This window comes from Conger conger, chromosome 14 (genome assembly GCF_963514075.1).
Source record: "Conger conger chromosome 14, fConCon1.1, whole genome shotgun sequence".
Lineage (NCBI taxonomy): Eukaryota > Metazoa > Chordata > Actinopteri > Anguilliformes > Congridae > Conger > Conger conger.
The window spans coordinates 28,614,267-28,623,362 of record NC_083773.1 but is presented as its reverse complement, the minus strand read 5'-3'; positions in this window follow the sequence as shown (position 1 = coordinate 28,623,362).

Genomic DNA, 9,096 nt, shown 5'->3' with positions numbered 1-9,096 from the left:
GATCAAAGTATGTAAATTCACTCCTTTTTTATTGTACTTCACAGTTGCAACCTCAAAGAAGAGAAAATATTGACCACTCATCCTCTTTAATAGTGTAAGAACAGCTGGTTTGAAAAATTATTGCTGTATGCTGTGCACAACACAGCCACCAACACTCATAACAAATGCAACTTCACTCTGCGCTTTGTTTCAATGCTCAGACCCTCACCCGTGCCCTAAGACAGCTTTATTCATTGATTCACCAGACAATGCCATGAAAAAGTATATGCCCCCTTCCTTATTTCCTCTATTGTTGCATATTTGCAACACTGAATGATTTCAGATCTTTAGGCAAAATGCAATATTAGACAAAGGGTACCTGAGTAAGCACAAAGCTATTTTTAAAGTAGGCCATTATTTCATTTATTTAATGAAAAGTTATCAAATACTCATATCACTTATATGAAAAATAATTGCCCCCTTAATATCTAGTTTTGCCACATTTAACTAATTGCAACCAAATGATTCTAATAGTTTGATAACAGTCATTTACATCAACATTGAACCCTTTTGACCAGAGGCATAATCCTGGTCTCTTCTGAAAGGTAACCCTTTGGGGAGTCGTAATTACTAAAACAAGTTACAGAAGTGCAAACACAATTAAAGTGGAAGCTTTTCTTCTCACTGAAAATATTTTTTTTTGAGTGAATACAGATCATCGTGGCTGTGCCTGGTGCGCACAACACTGGACAAATCCCGTCAAATTTAATGACAATATCACCAAAAATGAGCATTCTAAAATAGGTACAATAATCATAATAATAACATGTATACTAATATATTCATTGAGGCCCATAGTTAAATACCCAACCCATAAACAAGTCAAACACATTTCACAATTTCACATGCTATTTATTATTTAAACATTTTTTGCCATAAAATCACAAGAAACATTTTTTCCAAAGCGTATCTGTCTTAGCGTGCGTATTGAAAATGCTACAATTTTGTTACGCAGGCAAAAAAATTCTGTGTTGTTTTATGTTAGCCTACCAAGCTATGGTATGGATGTATGGATGGAAGTATGGATGGGGTAACGCCTTACTGCATTACCGATACTGGTCAGAGAAGCTCATACATGGCCTCATCGTGTTCCAGAGAGCATATGTACAAGTTTTTGGTACCTTTGTAGAAGTATGCAATGGCGAAACAGACACCGAACATAATTCCTCCAGACATATTCTAAGTAAACAATGGACATTTATCCGAGTTACCTTTAGAATTAGAAACTATTATGCATTTGGTTCACTGTACCCTCTTTTGCCACCCACTTGTTACAAAATAAAGAACTGTTGTTGCTAAAGCAATGACATACTGTAAATAGGTTACACAGAACGCTTTCAAATAGTATATCGTGTTACCATAGTGATTGAAAATTAACCGTGAAAAAAGGAATGAATGCAAAAAAGATCTGAAACCATTCAGTGTGACAACAATGCAATCATAGAGGAGATTAGCAAGGGGAGAAATACTTGTCATGGCTCTGTATACAATTCCTAACTTTCCTAATGGGAGTCAATGTTCACATGCGAGAAGGTTTGTAAATACAGGATCATCTCCTCCTACATGAATACTGATTGTGTGCATTAATCTTTAAATTAAGTCAACCTCTGCAATGGTTGTATATTTTAGGTGGTACAGAATGCATATTGGACAGAATGGACATGGGATATAACCATGGGAACTTACAGGTAATAAGCAGTTGGGTTAAAAATGACATGCTAGTTATGAATATGCAAAATGGCGACTGGTATCATATGTCCAGTCATTTACCATTGGACATTTGTATAATGACTAATTTGAGCAACATTTTTAAAGAAAAAATAACAAGGCCTGTACTTCAGGGTGCTGTGTAAGAACCTGTGTGTGATAATTCCACCATCACTTAAACCAAATTCATCCTTGAAACACAGAGCAGACAACTATGCAAATGTTGGTAATATGAGAGGGGAAATTGCCATTTAAGTGTTGAACAAAATATAGGTTTTCTCTCTGTAGTTTCTAGTTTGTATGGACAGATTTAAGCCTTCCTTCTCTCTAATGAGACAATTCCATTAAACATGGCCGATATATTTCCTTGGTTTCACCTTACTCATCTGAGGACCAGCATCTTATCTGAAAAACATGGTATCCTGACTCCTACATCACAATGTTTGTCACTCTGTTTTCTGCTTGGTCTAGACAGAAGACCGACCCCAAGTAACCCACATCACCATTTCCAGCATCAACATTTTTAGGTGGTCAGTAGGTGGTTAGGTGGTTAGTAATTTACAACACACTTATCATGAGAATTACAATGTAAGAGAACATGACTGATTTCACTCAACTTACAAAAAACAACAGTGTTCCCAGGCTAGTGAGTATATTGGCAACATTACTAAAATAAATAAATGTAAGTTTAACAAGCCAACCTATAAACATTTTACAAATTGCACACACAGAGAAACATCCAAAACCATACCAATCTGAATTACAATAGATAGGAGTGCTGGTACTACCAAGCTTAAATGTGCTTAGCTTTAACCTCTGGGATGGAGTTAGGTGCAAGTTAGTATAGCCGCGGGCTAATTAACTTCAGAAGAACATGGGAAGGAACCTCGGTTCATGTAAGCATCGGTCTGCAAAGCTGCATGACTCATTAAACACAACATACCACCTTCATGTTAATGTGGGTTTTTAATACAGGAAACCAGGAGAAAACAGAAATTAGTCTAGATCATATTTCAAGGTTTTGAATATGACTGTTATCAGCACCATGTATGTAACTATCTGTGTACTTAGAGAAACGTTTCTTTATTTTATGGGAAACTGTATAAATTTTTCTGATGCTACAATAAATAAAGTACTTTTGGAAATTGGACAGTTGTACCGGGGTGTCTTGCAAGAAATCTCTGGTTCCCACAGTATTTATCTTCTTTAAAATAAGTACTTTAAATAATGCTGTTCTTGCAATAAATTACTGAATACCATATATTGTAACTGACACACTGTTCACTGTATGTTAAAGGCTTCAGGTGTTTACATATAAATGCATTATAGGATAAAATATTTCTTAAAACTATAATTATTACATTAATGTATTGTTGACTTAATAATCATGTCCCATATCTTAAATCCATGTAACTTTTAACAAAGTCATTTGCGGTGTACAGTCTGTTGTCTCGAATATAATTAAGAGAATTCTTGTTTTAATAACTCAGTTCTGACAGAAATGTCAGTTAGAACCCTATAATTCCAAGCTCTAAAAACAATGTGTGTGTTAATTATAGCCTGTCTCCACACAAACCGTAATCTGAAACACTTTGTGTGCTGGCGAAGTGAAATTCAATTTCAGAGCTCACATGGTTGTTACTCCGTCAATTCCAACTGATGGACAAATAATGTGATAGTCTGAAGAAGAATGTGCACTGGAGGCAAGAATGTGGGGGGTGGGGAGTAGAGGGTGCGTATGGGTTCATTCAGAATATTATAATCAGCACTGGGCATAAATACTATAGTACCATGAAAAGAGGGAAAAGTCAGTATACCTAAGATAGGCAACAAACTCAAACCCTTGGAAAAATCTCCCATCGCCTTCCATGGAACTTAGCAACATAATCTACCTTTATTTACCATTTATTTTTCTTCCAATCTTTCATACCCATTATCAAACAGTGATAAATGTATGCATAACACTTGGCACCAGCACACCTCTTTCTGATGTTGATGTGCAGGGTTGGTGTAAAAGTACAGTAAAGTCTTTCTGCTTGAATGTGTGCATTACGTTTCCTCCTGTGACCAGCTGATGCATGTTGTTTCGTTAAAAAATTAAAAGGTTACATTTTACATGCTTCACAGTATACCACTAAATGCTGTACACATTTGATCTGGTCTGAATAAATACAAACATATTCTCCTTTTTCACTCTCTAGACATGTCTTTATAATTTGTTTTTTGGGGCTTCAACAGCTTATTTGGACTCCAAAAGCAGAAATCTGAATAATCTTTAGCTGTCACCTCACGTCACCTAGTCAGGCATGGCTACCTTCTACTTTACACGTTGGACTCAGCACTGTGCGACAAGCCACACAGAATAGAATCTAAAGGGAACCCACAAACACAGCTGGATTTTCCAACTATTTAAAACCCCAATCAACACTTTCCTTAACTCTGACTAGCAAATAAAAAAAAAAGAAATGTACCTGTCTTTGCTGAGTTGTGTTATTATTGGAGATAATGTGAAATGCTTCATTTTGGTGCATGGAAGTGGAATATTTTTTTCAGTCAATGTTAAATACAAGTGTTGATTTAATCCAGGGGAGAAATACTCCACTAGCAATGCAGCCCCAATTGGTTTGTAAGAAAATACTTAAAAGGGTAAGGAGTGTAACAAAACAGACTATTTTATGCACTATGAGTAGTCAAGTGAATTAAGAGGCAGGCTTGTTTCTCAGAGGTTGCAGGGTAGAAGCCTTGGTAGTTCTGCTGTTAAGCCTATGGGCAAGGCACTCAAATGGAATTGCTTCAGTATCACATGCAAGAGCAGAGAAGGTAAACTGAGATATGCTGTGGATGAGCGGGCGTGTTAATAATCAAGCAATATTTTTATTAGATACCTTCACATGGCCACATGAGCAAAGTGAAATAACCTAATGGAAATTATGTCAGTGCCAGCAGTCTATCAGCACCTCCATCAGACATGTCACACCGGCTGCCCAGAGCGACAGGCTGGCTCAAATCAAACCTGACACCGTCCAAACACCGAGGCAGCAAAATCATACCTTTTATTGATCGTCATACTTAATTATCAGGCCGGCTCTCAGGCTCAAATCTGTGCAATCTGGAACGGGTCGCTAATTCCTGCTGACCTGACAAATTTGCCTGAGCATTTTGTGTAGACTCGGAAGACAAATACACTCATACTTTGTGTCAGATAAAACGGCTAACAATGGACACTGAGCAGAGGACAGGTGCTCAACAAACACTAAAAGGGAGATTTATAGTGGAAAAACAGGACTGAAGCGTTGATAGGAAACAATATGCAACTTCATAGATACAGGTAGATGTCAGCTGGATTTTCACTGCAAAACCCCCGTTTTTATTAGGTGCCATTTAATATGAATTATATAAACAATTATTCAATTCATACATTAAAGTCAGATTTTATAAATTGAAGTTAATTCATGACCACACAGTTGCCATTTTCAATTATAATTATGATCTTTATTAACAACAACAGCAACAGCAGCCTCTGCTCCATCTTTCTGTCCATACAGTCTGGCTTAGAGAAGGATGAGAGGTCAAAGCAGTCTTTCTCTTTCTCTCCCTCCCTCTCTCTCTCTCCACAGGGGCACTCTGTGGCATGTCATGACCGTTAATTTTTAATCTGTCCTGGTGTCAGGGCGCTTGCCTGTGGTCACCCATCACTCAGTGGGAGCAGCGTGCAGTGAATCTGCCAGATCTTTATCAATTTCTTTCTTTTTTCAAACACAGAGCCAAGAGTTCATAGACCTAGAGCAAAGGAAAACCTGCTTTGTCTCCCCTCAGCCAGCCAAAAAGAACCATAAACATTTTATATATGATATTATTTTCAGGGGAATGTAGGGGGTGCTGTGACAAATATAAATGCTTCAGTTCCCATCTCTGCAACACTGCAGGAATGAAGACGTGTGCTTATGTCTGTGTCCACTAAATAATTTAGCTGCTTGTTCCTACCCTCTATGAATCTCCAGCAACTCTCAAGCCTTTTATAGTGTTTTAAAATAACCTTTGTTCAGTGGTGTAGTGGCTATCAAAGCAGTAGGTTCCACAATAGCATAGATCAAAAGTGTTGGTGGCCAAGCTCTGTGGCAGTCTTAATTCTCATGTCTTTTAAAAGTTAAACCTTCTATTATGTTTGGGGTCAATTTGACCACATTCAGTGTTTGACATCTCTGAAAAACCAGTTATCCTTTTCTTCATCTTCATTCATTCGACTGTATGATTTTTCTATTTTGGTGGGATTAAATAGTAAACATGTAATAAACATAATGCTACATTCTCAGAAGTCCTGTATCAACTTTGCAAGTGTTATATTGGCTTAGTTTGACCCTATAACTCTATAACATTTTTATTTTATTTTTGTGGATGATTTTGGTGGCACCTGGCGGCACGGATGGCGCAGTGGGTAGCACTGCCGCCTCACAGCAAGGAGGTCCTGGGTTCGAATCCCCGTCGGCCGGGGCCTCTCTGTGCGGAGTTTGCATGTTCTCCCCGTGTCTGCGTGGGTTTCCTCCGGGTACTCCGGTTTCCTCCCACAGTCCAAAGACATGCAGGTTAGGCTGATTGGAGAGTCTAAATTGCCCGTAGGTATGAGTGTGTGAGTGAATGGTGTGTGTGCCCTGCGATGGACTGGCGACCTGTCCAGGGTGTATTCCTGCCTTTCGCCCAATGTATGCTGGGATAGGCTCCAGCCCCCCTGCGACCCTGTTCAGGATAAGCGGGTTCAGATAATGGATGGATGGATGGATGGATTTTGGTGGCACCTTCCCATACAGGTGCCAAACTTTCACTTCCTATACCTCTAAAATGATATGTTTCTCACAGATTTTTCATATTTATGGATAAAAGGCTATTAATTTGGGAGACAATAAGAAGGCGACACACAGTGTCAACATTTTTCTTTTGCAATAATTATGCGTTCATTTAAACTGTTGGGGTCAATCTGACCCCAAACATAAAAGCGGTCATAAACTCTGAACATAATAGGAGGGTTAAAACACTTTGCTTGTGTGTCTGTAATAGATCGTGTCTGTGAACACACTCTCTCTATACATATCCAGTACATTTAGGCAGAAGGTCATGCAGAATACAACCTTCAGATTAGTATGGGAAGCAGGCTAAAATTCAACACAGCTATAGAAAAGTCCAGATTTAACATATGGCTGACATATTAATCTCTGGCCTTAGTTTAGCATATTGCTTTTTACAAGACTTGTACAGGATAAATTAGCCAACAAAAGTCACAAGATGATCTCATGCCACTTTTCTGATTTGTTCACATATTGCGGTGTAGATAAAACTCTTGCTAATATGCGACAAAAAATGCTTGCTCATTGGTTAAAGGTGGAATATCTGGCATAAGCAGCACTTTCCTAATGGTCTCTGCTGAGCCGACACTATAAAGATCAAACTACATACAAAATATTCAATTATTAATTTAATCTGTGGCAAAAGGAACATGAACTCATGAAGAAAAATGATTATTAAGTAGTAGTAAAATGAACAGTAAAATTTAAATGAACACTACTTTGGCTTTGAACACAAATGTCAATCATGCCTTATGCATAAGCAGCCACCCAATGGGAAGACCTGGACTTAAAGGAAGTGAGTGTGTGGCTAGAGATGGAAGGATGGTCAGCGACCAGCATCGGAGGTAGTGGCTACCTCCCACAGTGCAGGGTTGTGGTCCAGTGAGGAGGCATTCCTGTAGGTGGCACTAGGTTTCCCAGCGGGTTTGCCAAGACCCTGAAGCAGGATTAGCAAGATTTGTATTGCGAGATCTGCTGGCTGGATGTTGAGGCTCACTGCCACAGGTGTGATGCCTGCACTGTCAGAAAAAGTCCAACAGGGTCCCCCAGCAACAGCGACAAGTGGGCTGTCCAATGGATCGAGTGGGAGTTGATGTGTTTGGGCTGTCCCCCATACCCCACTGGGGGGTTAGTGGTTGTGGCACTCGACTACTAATTCACAAAATGGCCAGAGGCTTATGCTGTCCCAGACCAAGAAGCTGACACTGCCACCAAGAGTGAGGAGCTATTGGAAGGGATGTTTGCTAGATTCAGCGCCTCTTCTGAAATCCACACTCACTAAGGGTGAACTCTGAGTCCTCTCTCGGTTCTGCCAAGAATTTGGTGCCCCGCAAGGCCCGGACGGCACCACTCCACCCACAGAGCAATGGGCTAGTGGAGCAGCTAAACTGGACACTTGGTGCTCAGTGGCATTGCATGTTCAGTGAGACCAGGACTGGGACCTATAGCTCCGCAAAGCCCCAGATAGAGCTCCTAGACAAGCTGACAGCCCCCTATCCCAGAGGAGCTCCCAATGACACCACAGCATCTCCCTGGCAGCTTACTGGTCCCAGACTGCGACCAAGGGGAGCATTGTGTCGACCCCAGTGCTATGTGGATTTCAACTTCTCTACCATGGTGCAGTGAAAGTTGCCCAAATAATTAGGCTACAAGCATTTTTATTTGACCTAATTTCTGGGGAGTGGTATCATCAGTATCAATCAGTAATTGTATCATCAGACTCTTCATCAGTTCTGAATTGAAGGTGTAGAAGAAAAAGTGTAAACCAGAGCTCTCAAAATAATCATGTTTGCATTTGACACCTTTTCATGTAGAAAACCTTTTAATGTTCAACTATTATCAAAACAGAACAATAGGAGACATGTAACGAGCTGTCAGGGGGAAACTTTTGAGTTAAAAGCAAAAGTACTGCTACAGTGATCTTTTTTACTGGGACAAATTGTTCTTGCCTTGGCTCTGTAGACCAGCACATTGGATTTGAAATAAAACAATGAATATGAGGGTAAAGTGCAGATTGTCAGCCTCAATATGAGGGTAATTACATCCATATTGGGTGATCTGTGTAATTATCTTAAGAGTATATAGAGACAGCGATGCCGAAAAGAAACCAATGGGGGGACATTTCGCCATAGAGGGCATTACTGAATGCTTCCCCTAAAGCTGGATGTGAATACAGCTCTATTGTTGCTGGCTCTTTGATTCAGAATTTCATGGATTTACATTTATTTGGACATTGTTCTCACCTCAACTGGTTTCTTGGTCCTGCGTTGGTTAGCAATTTTAAAACAAAACCAAAAAAGAAAACCAGATGCGCAGTGACCGCAACCCAGCCTTATGCATGTGGTAATAAATAGGGCACCAATTCGAAACGGGAAAAAACGGTCTGGAAATGGAAGATGCCCTCAATCCGTTAAGCCAAAAGTGTCCGTGTCAGTTTCATTACAAGTCTGATGGAATATAAAGCCAAAACGAAAAAAAGCCTGCGCATGCAGTCCTTGCTGTGAGTTTGGGT